At 46.0% G+C, this 15,798-nt stretch overlaps 1 pseudogene; it reads right to left on the bottom strand.

Moving 5' to 3' along the window:
- Nucleotides 1-4,272: 4,272 nt before the first annotated feature.
- Nucleotides 4,273-14,443, bottom strand: LOC114221187 (heterogeneous nuclear ribonucleoprotein A1-like 3; annotated as a pseudogene).
- Nucleotides 14,444-15,798: the final 1,355 nt, after the last annotated feature.

Genomic DNA, 15,798 nt, shown 5'->3' with positions numbered 1-15,798 from the left:
TCAGCCACTGAGATGGTCTCCAATGGCCCCATCTCCGGCCATCTGTGCCCTTGTGTATCCCCTCCCCTTCGGTGTGGGCTGGACCTAGTGAATTTCTTCCAATGACTAGAATATAGCATAAGTTCGGGGTTGGCATGTGGAAAGGTGCTCCACATCACATGTCATTAGGGAATTGCAGATTAAAACAATGAGATGCCATTATGTTTCTATTGGAATGGCTGAATTCCAGATAGTGACAATACCAAATGTTGGTGAGGATGTAGAACATCAAGAACTCTCATTCACTACTGGTGGGAATGCAAAACGGCATGGCCATTTTGGAAGACAGTTTGGCAGTTCCTTACAAAACTAAACATACTCTTACCATGTGATACAATCATGATCCTTGGTATTTACCCAAAGGAGTTGAGAACTTATGTCCACAAAACCCTGTACACTGATGTTTATCATAACTTTATTCCAATTGCCAAAGCCTGGAAGCAACTGAGATGTCTTTCAACAGATGAATGGATAAATAAATTGTGGTGCGTCCAGACAATGGAATATTATTCTGCACTAAAAATAAATTGGCTATCAAGCCATGAGAAGACATGGAAGAAACCTAAATGCATATTATTAAGTGAAAGAAGCCAATCTGAAAAGTTTACTTACTGTATGATCCCAACTCTATGACATTTGGGAAAAGGCAAACTATGGAAGCAGTGAGAAGACCAATGGTTGCCAGAGGTTTGGGGGAAGATGGATGAATAGGTGGAGCACAGGGGATTCTTAGGGCAATGAAACTATTCTATATGATATTATAAGGCTGGATACATGTTATTGCATATTTGTCAGAGCCCATAAAATCTACAACACAGAGTGAACCCCAATGTAAGCTATGGACTGAGATGGATAATGATGCATCAGTGTTGGTTCATCATTATAACAAATGTTCCATACTGCTGGGGAATGTTCATAGTGTAGTGAGGTTATGGGAAGTCTCTCTACTTTCTGCTTAATTTTTCTGTGAACAAAAAATTGCTTTGAAAAATAAAGTCTTAAAAAAGTGATGGGATGTCACTTCAGGGTTTATGTTATAAGAAACTGGAGCTACCATCTTGGGCTGCTGTTTCTTGCCTTTTCTCTCTTAGATTCTTTGATCTAGGGGAAGAAGGCTGCCATGTTGTGAGTTGCTTGATGGAGAGATCCACTTGGCAAGGAATAGATGTCTTAGCCTAATAGCCAACAAGGATCGGAGTCCTGCCAACAGCCATATGAGCAAGCTTGAAAGTGAATCCTCCCATATCAAACCTTGAGAAGACTCTAGCCCTGGCCAACATCTTCATGGCAGCCCTGCGGGAGACCAGGAACCAGAGGCACCCAGTATGCTACACCCAGATTCCTGACCCACTCATGCTATAAGATAATACATGCCTACTGCTTTAAACTGCTATAGTTTGTGGTAATTTGTTATGCAGCACTAGATAACTAATACACTAATTCGTCACTCCACGGAAACAACTCTTTTCAAGCGCCACAGTGCTTTTAGTCTTGACCTTAGTTGTCTTGTCAGTTGCAAGTGTGAGCACCCTCTTCTTGAAATACTTCTCATTTGGCTTCTAGGTCACCACACTTTGTTTTTGTTTGTTTTTTTTCCCAACCTCATGGCTGCTTCTTCTCAGGCTCTGTTACTGGATCCTTTTCATTTGTCCACTTCCTCAGATCTCAACTCTCCAGATCTACTTCCTATCTGGGGTGATGACTTCATCTAGATGTACAGTTTTATGTATATATGTATGTATGTATGTATTTAAAAGAGAGACTGAGGGATGCCTGGGTGGCTCATTTGGCTAAGCGTCTGCCTTTGGCTCAGGTCATCAAGTCTCATGTAGGGATCCTTGCTCAGCAAGGAGCCTGCTTCTCCCTCTGCCTGCCACTCCCCCTGCTTGTGCTCTCTCTCTGACAAATAAATAAAATCTTTAAAAAAATAAAATAAAAGAGAGACTGAGCTGGGGGGAGGGGCAGATGGAGAAGGAGAGAGAGACTCTTAAGCAGGCTCCTCGCTGAGCAGGGAGCCTGATGTGGGGCTTGATCCCAGGACCCTGCCATCATGACCTGAGCCGAAATAGTCAGATGCTTAACTGACTGAGCCACTCAGGCACCCGTACTTCATGACTCTTAAATTTCTGCATCAGGTCTAGACCATTCCTGACTTACAGTCCCCTATGTTCAATTGCACACTCAATGTTTGCAGTTGGGTTTCTTTTTTTCTTTTTAAGATTTATTTATTTATTTTTAGAGAGAGAGAGAGAGAGAGAGAGCATGGGGAGGGGGAGAGGCAGAGGAAGAGGGAGAGAGAGAATCCCAAGCAGACTCCCCACTGAGCGGGCTTAATCTCACAATCCTGAGACCACAATCTGGGCCAAAATCAAGAGTCGGACGCTCAACCAACTGAGCCATCCAGGTGCCCTGCACTTGGGTTTCTAAAAGGCATCTTGAAAACTTATCTGAAACTCAACTCTTGATATTTCACCCCTCAAAACTGAGTTTCCCACCGTTAATCCACTTGAGAAAATAGCAATTTTATTCTTCCAGTGCCTATGGCAAAAATCTTGGAGGTGTTGCAAACTCCTCTCTTTTCTTAAACCTTACACCTATTGATCGACAGCAAACCCCATGATCTCTCCCTGTACAGCCCAGATCTGTCCACTTCTCAACCATCCTAGTCCAAGCTCTATCACCTCGCTCCTGATTATTTTAACAGCCTTCTAACTGATGTTTTGCTTCCATCTTTGCACATAGAGTCCATTCTCCACACAATGACCAGAGAGAACTCTTTAAAACATTAGTAAGATCATGTTGCTCCTCTGCTCAGACCTCTTGAGTGGCTCCTCCTTTATCTCGGTGTGAAGGCAAAGTTTTCGATGGTCTACAAGACTATCCAGGATGTGGCCTCCATTTCTTCTCTGTCCTTCCCCCTGGCAATCTCCCCCTTGCTTGCTTGTGCAGCTGTGCTGGTCTCCCCACCACCCCTCTGACATGCCCAGCATACTCTGCTGCACAGCTTGCTGTTCCTCCTCTGCCTGAAATGCCCTTCCTCCAGGCTTCAGTTTGTCTTTCCCTGTCTCTTCCTTCAGGTTCTGTTCATAAGCCACTTGTTAGAGCTGAATTGTGTTCCCCTAAAATTCATGTTGGAGCTCAAATCCCCAGTGTGACTATATTTGCAGATAGGGCCTTTAGGGAGATAATTAAATGAAGTCATGAGGATGAAGCCCTAATCCAATAGGATTAGTGTCCTTATAAGAAGAGAAAAAGCCATCAGATCTCTCCCTCTCACTCTCTCTCCCTGCCCACATGAACAGAGGCACGGCCATGTGAGGACACAGCAAGAAGACGCTGTCTATAGCCTTACTGGAAATTAACCCTGATGGCACTTTGATCTTGGACTTGGACCCTCCAGAACCGTGAGAAACTACATTTCTGTTGTTGAGGTTCCCCAGTCTGTGGTAGGTGGTTGTGGCGGTCCTTGCCGGTGACTACACCCCACCTGGAGGGAAGGCCTTTTCCAACGACCCTGTATGAAGTGCCGGTGTCCTTCCTCCCACCCAGTGTGCCTCTCCTCCTTACTCTGTTTATTCTTTTTTTTTTAAAGATTTTATTTATTTATTTGAGAGAGAGAGAATGAGAGACAGCATGAGAGGAAGGAGGGTCAGAGGGAGAAGCAGACTCCCCGCCGAGCAGGGAACCCGATGTGGGACTTGATCCCGGGACTCCAGGATCATGCCCTGAGCCGAAGGCAGCCGCTTAACCAACTGAGCCACCTGGGCACCCCTGTTTTCTTTACTTTAGCCTCCTTTTCTTGTTTGTCTTGTTTTATTGTTCCTCTCCCCTGGATAGAGTCTCAGGGCTGTAAATGCAGAGACTTATGCCCACCAGCACCCAGCACTGTGTGGGGCACATCTTAGACCCTCACAAAATGGTTGTTTAATACTCAAGATTGAGCTGGGGCAAAACTCCACTGATGCTAACATTGCTCCAAATTCCCCAGACAACTGCCAGTGCTCAAAAAAGGAAGAAAATATTATCAAAAAGTGAGCTCTAGTCACAATGGCCCCCTAACTTATGCAGCCACCCCTGCCTAATTCTTAGAATCAATCAGGGATTGTACATGGCCACATATACTAAATGAATATACTAGGGCTCAACTTAATGGCAATCTTATTTTCCTCACATAACAATTCAGAACTGGTGCAAAGGGACCCAGTTTCTTTCTATTTTTCTGTTTAGCCATCCTTAGGCTGTGGCTTTAGCCCTTCTGAATGACTCCTCGTTGTCACAAGATGGCTCCTGCATGTCCAGCATTTCATCCACATTCCAGGCAAGGTGACTGGAAGGGCAGAGGGCAAAGGCAAATGCCAACAAAGTAGCTCTTTTAAAAAGCACTTTCTCAGAAGCCTTATTTGGTGATTTCCACTTACATCTCTTTGGCCAGAAATGTGTTACATGCCCTCCTCTAGCTGCAAATGATAGTAGGAAATGCATTAAAAAAAAAAAAAAAACTGGGTGTATTACCACCCTGAAAAAAAGTGGGGTGCTTTTGTAGAAAAGAAGTGGCAGAGTAATGGAAATTGTGTAGGTATTTAACAGTGTGAGCTTCTTCCTTTTGTACAAGAGAAGCAATTTCCCCGGTTTTTGGTCCTTAAAGAATATAGCCCCAACCCCATGTTCCATGTTCCTACTTTAATCTGGTTGGAGTTTTAGGTAGCAAGAACAGCAGGTACAGAATCCTTGAGTGGACAGTGAGAAAGAGCCATAGAACATGAGCATGTGGGACAGAGAATGATTGCAGGTGAGTCTCGTTTAGTTGTATTTTTATGTGATTGTTCAAATCAGCATTGCCAACCTTAAATTTCGAGAGGTTAGGGACTTTTATATACAGAAATTAAGCAGTCACAACTGCTTAATTTCTGTATATAAAACCCAGGCTGCCTGAACCTCATGCAGACACCTGCTAATAAATGCCTTTCATAGAAACAATGATAAATACGTGAAGCTGCTTGATTGCATTGTCCTTTTTGATGAACGTGTATTTATGACCCACATTTGGAAGCCTAGAAATAGCTGCCGGGCTCATCCAAATTTGTGCTGGGTAACAGAATGCAATACCGCACATGGCTTCTCCTAAATCATGCTTAAAGCTTTTTAAAAAAATGATAATGAAACAATGAATAATCCTTTCCTTCTCTCCAGAGACGCGCCTAATACGTGTGTTTCATTCCTGACCCTCGATGTGACTAACCCTCTGTGCGACCATGACTGTTCCACCTTGAAGGGAAGTGACAGGATCTGTTTAGCTTCTCTTGCCATCATCCTGTGTCCTTTCTTCTCTCCTCACCGGAGGTAGCCTTTACCGCGGGCAGTGACATCACGAATGCTGTATCTGCATTTTGCTAGACAGGGCCTGACGTGCCCAGAGGGCTTTATGTTCAGTGAGTCAGGTACATTTATTCAGGTGCAGGCATGTAAACAGGCCTTAGAGGTAAACGTTGAGTCTGTTTTTGTAAAGGGCCCAGTCTTTCGGGTTCCTGCTCCCCTTCCCTTCCCTCCTCCATGGGCATCTGGTGAGGGTACGTGGGAGGTGCTTAGGGCACCGGAGGGGAGACAGGCTGACCCTGATCATCCGCATTCCAGCTGGTCTTCGCTGCAGAGGAGGCTGTCCTCGGACAGTGACCACAGCGATGTGACTGTTCCAGTCCCGGCTCTTCTCTGTGCTTTGCGGCTGAAACCTGGGGCCTGGGCACTCACAGCACACTCTTGCTCTTGGTTTGGGCAGGCCTTGGGAACCTGCCCTGGACGACGCCAACGTCCCCTGCGCTGGCCAGGCAGTCTACCCCCATGCCTGCCCCGTTGCTTTCTTCATAGCACGTTCCTGTGTATCCATCTACCTGTCTCTTGCTGGCTTTCTCTACTGAAACATTAAGTCCCTTTCAAGAGTTATTTACTTGGTGGTCTCCCATCCCCTGGGAATGTGGACAGCTACAGCCTTCTCTAGGTCTGTGTCTCTATCCCCACCTCCAGGCCCAGACCTGTATGTGTACCAATCTCTATCAATTAAGAACATAGACCCTAAAATTTGCCTTCCTGTGTTCAAATCCTTGTTCTATTACTATTAACTGTGCACCCCTGGCAAGTTACTCAGCCTGCCGATGCCTCACTCTCCTTATTTGTAAAATGGGGAGGATAATAGTAGCTACCATATAGGTTGTGAGAAACACATGAGTTCCTAACAGGAGGGCCCGACACACGGAAGGCGCCACGGAAGTATTCGCTGCTTGTTTTACCGACTGCCTTTCCTACTAGGATGTAATGTCCAGGAAGGCGGAAGCTTTGGCTGTCTTTTTTATTGTTCTATCTCCAGATCCCTATGCAACAGAGAGGCACTTAATTACCGTTTGTTGGATGAATGAATAAACGAACGTATCAAGAAACAAAAAAGAGGAAAACATAATACATTCCAAAAAATATTAACACCCATTCAACACTCCCTCAAGGTTATTTACCCTTGTTTAGGGCTCTCCGAGGAAGGTGAGAACTAGGTTTTAGTGGTTAATGAGTTTTCCTCTCTCCAAACTACCCTTTCCTGGGGCTTCCGGGCTGGCTGGGCAGCCTGGGGTCGGGGGAAGTCCCACCCCTGAGACTCAGGAGTCCGACTCCTTCCGTTGCAGGATTCCTCAGCCTGTAGTGCCCGCGGTTCTTGGTCAGGCCACTTCGACGAATGAAGAGGTAGACCAGACGAAGAGTGGTGGGCAGCAAAGTTAAGTTTATTGAGCAGTGGTACACAGCTCCCAGAGAGGGAGGGGACCCGAGAGGGCTGCCGTTGGGGTTTATAAGTTTTGGGGCTTTTCTGGGCTCCTTTGCGGGACTATCTTAAGCAGTCGGGTTGTGCTGAGTTGTGCTGAGCAGGGCTCTGGTCACGTATCTGTCTACCTGTTGGGCTAATGTCTATGTGCTGATGGTCTTTTTTGGCTGCTGTCTCGGGGCTGATGTCTTAACTGCCCCTTGCCCGTGATAATGACAGATGTTTTGTGGTTGTCTTGTTTTTGGATGTTTTGCAGAACTCATTTCTGCGAAGGCTGCAAAACAGAATGCTAGTGTGGTCCTGTCTACGCTGCAAAACAGGATGTCAGTACTGTTTTATCTCAGCTGTTCTGACTCCTTTATTTTCTTGTTGGGGACCCTGGCCCTGATGACCTAACTGTCCAACTCACTCCTAACATTTCCTCACATGGTGTGAACACTGTTCTATCCTACTGCGAGGGGGTGGAGGCGGGGTGCTTAGAGTGTCATGTTTCGCTCGTGCGCACCTGTGTCTGTGTATTAGTGAGGGAGGGCAGATGACAATGAGCCGCTCTCACTGCTGACAAGCAGCCATTTTCCCAACCATGCCTTCTTCCCTCCTGCGATGGTCTCTTGCCACTTTCTGGTCTTCGGGGTCTGGCTGGAGAGAGAATTTGTCCTGGCAGAGCTAGCTCTCCCCGGGGTTCAGTGGCACCGACCACTATGTCCCCGGAACATCCTAGTTGCTGCAGTACCAGCCGGAGGCTCTTGTTCCAAATATGCCCCAGGTCACCCCATTAGTGGCAAGAGTTGCTGCTTATGGAAATGAGCTTCCTTTTTGATAAGAGGCTCAGAATCCAAAACAATCACTTTGAATTTGAACCAAGTTTGAATTGTGATGAATCCTTTAATCACTTCTCAGTCTTTCTGCTGGCTTTCCTCTGGCTCCTTCCTCAGGGCATGGCATACCCCTCGGCAGGACTTTGTTCAAGATGACTTGGATGTAATTTTTAAAGTAGGAGTTTGTAGGGGCGCCTGGGTGGTGCAGGTGGCTGGGCGTCAGACTCCTGATTTTGGCTCAGGTCATGATCATGATTTTGAAGCAGGAGAGCTAGGTTCTTTTCTCACGGAGTTGAAGAATGAATCTCACGGACAAAGGAGAGGAGAGTGAGGAAAGCCATTGAGTTTTGATGAAGCAGGAGTACAGGAGTGAGGGGAGTCCCGATAGGGTTGCCACTGAGGGCTTTTAGGGTTGGTCTTTTATTGAAAGCTAACCAGGGAACTTAAATCTTTTTTTTTCTTAAAGATTTTATTTATTAATTTGACAGAGAGAGAGAGCGAGAGCAGGAACACAAGCAGGGGGAGTGGGAGAGGGAGAAGCAGGCTTCCCGCCGAGCAGGGAGCCCGCTGTGGGACTCGATCCCAGGACCCTGGGATCATGACCTGAGCCGAAGGCAGACGCTTAACGACTGAGCCACCCAGGCGCCCAGAACTTAGATCTTTTTAATTTGTCGATTGACAGCACCTTTTTGTAAGCAGGACTAGTGATAACATCTTTAGTGGCTTACTTCTTTTTAGGGTCTGTTTATTTTCTGTTGACCACAGGAGACTGTCATAAATAAGACCCTCTCCCACCCACCCCACCCAGACACTTAGGGGCAGGTGGTCTGGTGTGTGTCCTTATCTCTGGTTTCCTTACACCTCCGCATTTTTGGGATTTCTGCGAGCTTGATCACATAGCCCCCTATCTGTCCCTCCCTACCTAGCCCCACCTGCCCCTTACTCACTTTCAGGGTCGTGAGATCAAGCCCCACCTGGGGCTTCATGGGCAGACACTGCGGCATCTGCTTACGACTTTTTCCTCTGCATTCCACCCCCATAAATGAATGAATGAATGAATGAATGAATATTTTAAAAAATAAAGTAGGAGTTTGTAATCAGCCCACAGGGCATAGAAGTCAGCCCCACATGTCGCAGGGGAAGGTTTGACCACTGTCTGATCCCACCAGAGTGAAGTGTTAGGGCTCCATCCCTTTGAGTATTATGGGTCCTGATTCCATTCAGGGGTGTCCTGGGGCACCAACGATGCCCATGTGAAAGTTTGGAATGGTTCAGCAAAGTCTTGAGGTGTAAGTGGATTTTCTTCTGCTGGGAAAACCACAGGCATCCTGCAAGCCCCTGTCGACAGAAGGCTCTCACCCCACAGCAAAGAAAAGAATGATTACATTGACTTTTCCATCCATGTGCTCCCAAGGGTATAGGGTGATCTTTAGATGTTGGCTTGGTGTTTAGGTTCATGTGGCCAGATATAGAGAGAGCCCCTCTTCTCCTTGCCAGAGTTTTATATTATTCATTAACTGGTTCTTTTTTAAAAGGCAGTAAAGAGGCGTGCCTGGGTGGCTCAGATGGTTAAGTGTCTGTCTTTGGCTCAAGTCATGATCCCAGGGTCCTGGGATCGAGCCCCGCATCGAGCACGCCACATCGGGCTCCCTGCTCGCCGGAAGCCGGCTTCTCCCTCTCCCTCTACTGTTCCCCCTGCTTGTGCTCTCTCGCTCTGTCAAATAAATAAATAAAATCTTTTAAAAAAAATAAAAGGCAGTAAGAGAGGGATTCTCTCTGGGAGAGAATGAATTTCATCTTTTAAAAAAATTTCCACAAGTGGCCTCATGAATTAAAATTTTCTGCAATTAAAAAAAATGGTTATTTTTTTCCCTGAGGGATGATACATACTTGCTACGTTTGTATTTTCATTAGAAATTAGAGTAATGGTTATTTAATAAGATGTTAACCCCGCTGATACTTTGCCCTCTGTGGAGGTCACTTTTTTTTTTTTTAAAGATTTTATTCATTTATTCATGAGAGACAGAGAGAGAGAAAGAGAGAGAGAGAGAGAGAGGCAGAGGGAGAAGCAGGCTCCCGAGGAGCAGGGAGCCTGACGCGGGACCCGATCCCAGGACCCTGGGATCATGACCTGAGCCGAAGGCAGACGCTTAACCATCTGAGCCACCCAGGCGCCCCGGAGGTCACTTTTGTTTCAAAAGTCTGGATGGTGGAGGATCGCTGCTCTCCATCAGACCCCTTTCTTAGGAGAGGCAAACGGAGGGTCTTCCGTGGGGAAGCTCGTGGATGTGACTTGGCCACTGTTTCCAAAAGGACGAGGGGACCCAACCTTCTCTTTTAAAACCCAAGTTACTGTCTGCAGTGACATCCAATTTCAACTTTTCTTTCTTCATCTGGGGTCCTGAAAGGGGGACTTCTACCTTCCAGTAGAAACATATCCTTGTAGCAAGCTTACAGAATTCCTTAGAAGAGAGCAAAAGATGTAAGTGATATGGCAGAACTTTTAACATTTTTGCTTCTTTCTCTTACCATTTTTGCTAGGAAAAGAAAATCATAGGAGCTCTGGTGGTCACGTATCCCCTGATGTGTATGGATGCTTTAGGAAAGTAAGTAAAATCAGGGAAGTGGAACAGAGAGAGGTGGGGGAAAGGAGTTCCTATTTTAGATAGCATGGTCAGCTATGAGAGGCTGATATGCCTGGGGAGATCTGAAGGTAGTGAGGGACTGAGCCATGGGAAACCAGGCAGAGGAAATTTAAGTACAAAGGCCCTGAGGTGAGAAGGTGGGAGCATGGTGATCTCCTGATATGATTCCCCCAACCTGGAGCCTTGGAGCAGGCCCTCTTTTCTCCACATCAGGGTTCTGGGCCCGCATCTCTGACCTCCTTTCCTACTCCCATGCCTCCCCCCCCCCCCCCCAGTCTCTGGGAAGCAGAGCCCTCTTCCTCTTCTCTCTCTCAGAAGCCATTGCTTTGGTGTTAGCTCTGTATCTTGCTTTCCCCTCCCCCCACCCCTGAAATTTCAATTCACAAGGCCACTTGTGGAAATTTTTTTAACAGATGAAATTGTTTCCATGTCTTTTCATTTCAGCTGTAACAACCATGCTTTTCTTTGAGGCAGCGTGAATGCCTCTACCTAGCTGTCTGTAGTCACATACAAGGCAAAGCGTGGGAGAGGGGGGCATAGAGAATAATAGCGTATTGCCTTGGCTTTTCCTGCCCCCCCCCCCAACCAGTCACTGGAGATGTGCTTTGTGTACCTTTAATTTGACAAATCTGCCTTCCGGAATCATGACCCGTGACTTGCCAATTTCCAAAAGCAATGGCTTTGTTCTTAGTCCTCATCTTCCACCCGTATATCTGCAGAATCTGACACAATGCTGCCAGAAATGGACTACTTCCCAAAGAACTAGCTCATTATTTCCAAGCACATACACTGAGTGCCCAGCGCGGAGAGGTGCCACTGCGGATGCTGGGAATGGAGGAGAATCACACACACATCCTGTGCCCGGACTTACAGTCCGGGTGGCGGGGGAGGGGAGGTGGCAGCTGGGGGGCAGAGGGTGCCACGGGAGTATGCAGGAGGGGCTCCTCGCCTGACCTGGGGCTGAGCCGGAAAGCTTTCCCTGGACGTCTGAGTGTGAGTGTGTGGACTCTAGTTTCACACGGCGCTGGTTCTAGTACTGCCTGACCTTTTGGGGCCACCTGCCTGCCTCTGCCATCTTGTCCTACTCTCTCGATTGGGCACTTTACCCGAGTGCTTTTCTGGGCACGTTATCTCTCCATATTGTCTCCCTCACAGGTTTTCTCTTTTCTTAACACTTCTACCAGAGATAAATCCCACATCCCTGTCTTCAGTCTCTTTTCAGCCCTTGACTAACCTGCTCTTGCCAGCTCCTTACTTGTGGACTTCTCGGAATCTCGTTCCTTCTGATGTGGTTCAGCCTCATTTGTGAATCAACCTTGTCTAAAGTTTCCCTCCTACTTTCCCAAAGTGGTGTTGGGAGAGACTGTCTACCATAGGCTTTGAGCATCGCTGCATGTTCTGAGTAAGCCAAGAATGCAAGGCCCTGATGGTTCTTCACCATGTTTACAGCAAGCAGCCTTGAGCGAGGAGGTAATGCCTCCTTCCAAAGGCCAGGCTTGCTTCTGCTCGTAAGAAAACAGTGAATTCCCCAGCTCAGCGTTCCTCTCCCATTAACACAATGCTCTGCATGTACAGCCATCCCGGATGCGTCTGTTGTGTCATCAGTATTGGAGTCTGGGGGGCACAGGGAGGACCCCTGCAAACCAACACAAAGCTCTGGCTACTTCTTTTGCCATATATAATGAATAAAACTTGGGTCTCTGACCCAAAGGTCTCCTGACTTTTGCCAGCATCCGTGGAAGACTAACTAGCAAGCTTGTAAGTAGGGTAAAATTTCAGAGCCTGCATAGTTCTTAGCAAGTGTTCCCTCTAAGACACTTTAAGTCCAGTGGGCCATTTGGTATTGCTAGGCAACCAGGTTGCTTCTTAGGCCCTGAATGGCTATTGAGCACTGGTTTTTCTCCATGATGCCCTTTCCCACCATTGTTGACCTGCTGCAGTTCTCCTCTGGGCTTAAGACGAGTGTTCCCCACTCAGTTTCTGTCCTGGCATTCTGTCCCTTCTCATGATTCTTGTGTGGCACACCTTCTGCTGGTCATTAATGACCAGATTAGAAAACAGAAGGGCCCAGAAAGTTATTCTGTCCTAAATGAAGAATAATGTGGGTTAGAACGCAGATCTCTCTGACACTCAAACAGATTGAATCTGCCATGGGGGGACTCCTTCTTCTGACTGCAGACAGAGGATTATGATACAGGGTGTAAGGTAAAACAGTCATGCTTGCCAAACCTTTTATTTGCACAGCGGACTGGGCTTAAGTAAGGAGAGCTCTATCTCTTATCTCACCCTCAAGATAATTGGGAGGGACCTAGGGCAGACAATCCCAATGTTGCAGATAAGAGAGCCAGGGCCGGAGGATTCAGTGACCTGCTCAAGGTCAAACACCTCGGGCTAGGATGAGAGCTGGGTGCTCCTCATTGGCTGGCTGGGCCGTTCCCACTGCGTCTTTATTGTGCTTACATAGTTCGGTGCCTGCCTCGCTCTTAACCATGGAGTCAAAGACTGTGCACACTCAGATGGACAGTATTAAATTTTAGTAATTTTAAGGAATTCTGAAATATTTTGCCTTCTTAGGGGCAAGTAAAATAAATTATTAAAGTGCTACTATGCCTCTATAAAAAGGGAAGGTATTTATGTACCGATATGGAATGATCACTATGAAATACTCTTTTTTTTTTTTTAAAGACACGTTTATTCAGCTTCGTGATCAGACTGTTATATTTAGCATACAACAGCATGGGTGCAAAAAAAAAAAAAAAAATCCACCTTAAAACCCTTTGTGGGAATTCTTTACACTTTCCACAGAGCAGAAACTAAAATAACCTGTTATACAATTAGTCACAAATCCAGTCCTCGAGGTTTTTGCCCGGACACATGAGGATTGTCTGGAACATGTCTTCTCTGTAGCAGCTCGGCCCTGCCCCCGCTGTGCTTGACTGAGGTCACAAATCTGTTGTAGCCTGTAGCTTCCCTGTCCCTTCTCTGGCTCTCCTCTCCTGCTCAGCTTTGCTTCCTGGCAGTCACGAAAACCTCCTGCCACCACCATCGCTACCGCTCCTGCTGGAACCGCCATAGCTGTCTTGGTTCCATGGTTTGACAAGGTTTTGGCCTCCACCACCGCAGGGCCCAGAGCTTCTGCCTCCAAACTTTCCTCCTTTCAGGGATCCAAAATTTGAAGTTTGTTTGTTGTAGTTGCCGAAGTCATGATAGCTTCTGCCACCTCCAGAGTTGCTTCCATCATTACCCAATCTATGATAGCCATCCTCACGGCCACCATAGCCACCACCACCTTGACTGCCACCAAAGCCACCTCGCTCACTGAAGTGTCCTCCATGAACAAAGTTGTCATTCCCACCAACATCTCCACGGCCACCACCAAAATTTCCACAACCACTTTGACCTCTTTTGCTCAACAAAGCACCAGCCATCTCTCGCTTAAATACGGCTTTTCTTACTTCACAGTTGTGACCATTCATAGTATGGGATTTTTTTTTTTTTTTTTTTGGAGAGAGAGAGAGCATGCATGAGTGGGGAGGGGGAAGGGCAAAGGGAAACAGAGAGAATCTTAAGTAGGCTCTTTGCTCAGGGTGGAGACTCATGAGATCCTGAGATCATGACCTGAGCCCAAACCAAGAGTTGGATGTTCAACTGACTGAGGCACCCAAGTATTTTTGAATGAAAATCTTGTCTACAGAGTCTTGGTTATCAAGTGTGTCAAAAGCAAAGCCTCTCTTCTTGCCACTGCCTTGGTCAGTCATGATTTCAGTCACTTCAATTTTTCCATACTGTTCAAGTTCGTCTCTTAAATGGTGTTCTTCAGTGTCTTCTTTCATGCCACCAACAAAAATCTTCTTCACAGTTAAGTGGCCAGCAGGTCTTTGAGAATCTTCTCTTGAGACGGCCCACTTTGGTTCCACAACTCTTCCACCCACCCTGTGTGGCATTGCATTCATGGCTGCTTCTACCTCCTTCACAGGGGCATACGTGAAAAACGCAAAGCTTCTGGATCTCTCATTGCCACACGGTCCGTAAGCGCTCCCCAGTGCTCAAAATGGCTCCTCAGACTCTCATCGGTTCTTTCAGAGCTCAAAGCTCCGATGTAGAGGAGGTTCAAGCTCTTTGGGAGACTCTGACTTAGACATGATGGCAGTGGGAAGGAGACTTTAACGATGCTTACTTGGAGGCGTCCATAGACAGGAGTCATCTAATGGATATATCTCAAGAGTGCTCTTAATACTTATTATTTTGACATATTTTAAGACTACATAAAGTTTCACAAATTGTACAGAAGGTTCCTGTGTGCCAGGAACTCTCTCTTCACCCAGTTTCCCCCATGATAGCATTATATGTAATTGTAAATGATAGCTTTATACATAACTGTATATTGACATTGGGACAATACTAATAATTCATATAAATACTTCATTTGGGTCTCTAAGAAATAATTTTAAATATCTGAGATGGTGAGTGTATAGTATGCCTCCTGTTTATCTTAAAAGACAGGGGAAGGATGTGTATGTATTTATTTGCTTCCAAATACCTAGAATTTCTCTTAAAGGATATTTGTGAAATCAGACATATTGCACTGCCTCCAGGAAGAACTGGGTTGGTAGCAAGGTGCCAAAGAAGTAGAGAGTATTTGAACTGTGTGTTCTTTGGTACCAGTCCACCTATTTTTTAAAAGGAAATGAGAAATCTTTTTGTTATTCATACGAAATAATCTTTAAGTTACATTTTTAAATGAAAAACACAAGGTGAATAAGTGTGAATGCATCCCTTCTACAAAAAAAGGGAAGGGGAGGAGCTGTGTGTCTTTGCCTCCAAGTGCACAGATTTCTCTGGAAGGATATATACGAAACTGGTAACATTGGTTTGCCTCCAGGGATTAAAATGGGCAGACAGAAGTGGGAGGGAGACCTTTTGTACCTTAAATTTATACCTTTTAAATTTAGACTGTGTGAATTTATTTCCTTTGCAGCAAAATAAAGGAAATTGAAAAAAATAAACCCCAAAAATAAGTTGGTTTTACCTTGTAATTTTTTTTCCCCCTCTGAAATACTTCGCGGCTTTTCAGCAACTCTCTGGCTAAAATCCAAATTTCTTAACTTGACATTTAGGTTCTTTTTATAACTTGGTCTCATTATTTCCTGCCTAGAGGTTTCTGTTTCACCTACTGTGTTTCATTTTCTCTCCTCATAATCATGCACTTTCTGACATTTCTTTATTCTTCTCTTCTTGCTCCCCAGCCATCAGAAATCAGCTCAGGCTCACTTCTGGGACATTGTCCCCCAACAGTCCAGCCCTCTGGGATTTCTTTTTTTTTTTTTTTTAAGATTTTATTTATTTATTTGACAGAGAGAGACACAGCGAGAGAGGGAACACAAGCAGGGGGAGTGGGAGAGGGAGAAGCAGGCTTCCTGCCGAGCAGGGAGCCCGATGTGGGGCTCAATCCTAGGACCCTGGGATCATGACCTGAGCCAAAGGCAGATGCTTAACG

Source organism: Eumetopias jubatus, unplaced genomic scaffold (genome assembly GCF_037043125.1).
Source record: "Eumetopias jubatus isolate StellerSeaLion01/CBP00866 unplaced genomic scaffold, mEumJub1_p1.0 scaffold_14, whole genome shotgun sequence".
NCBI classification, from domain to species: Eukaryota; Metazoa; Chordata; class Mammalia; order Carnivora; family Otariidae; genus Eumetopias; species Eumetopias jubatus.
This window is presented reverse-complemented; position numbering and strand designations above follow the sequence as displayed.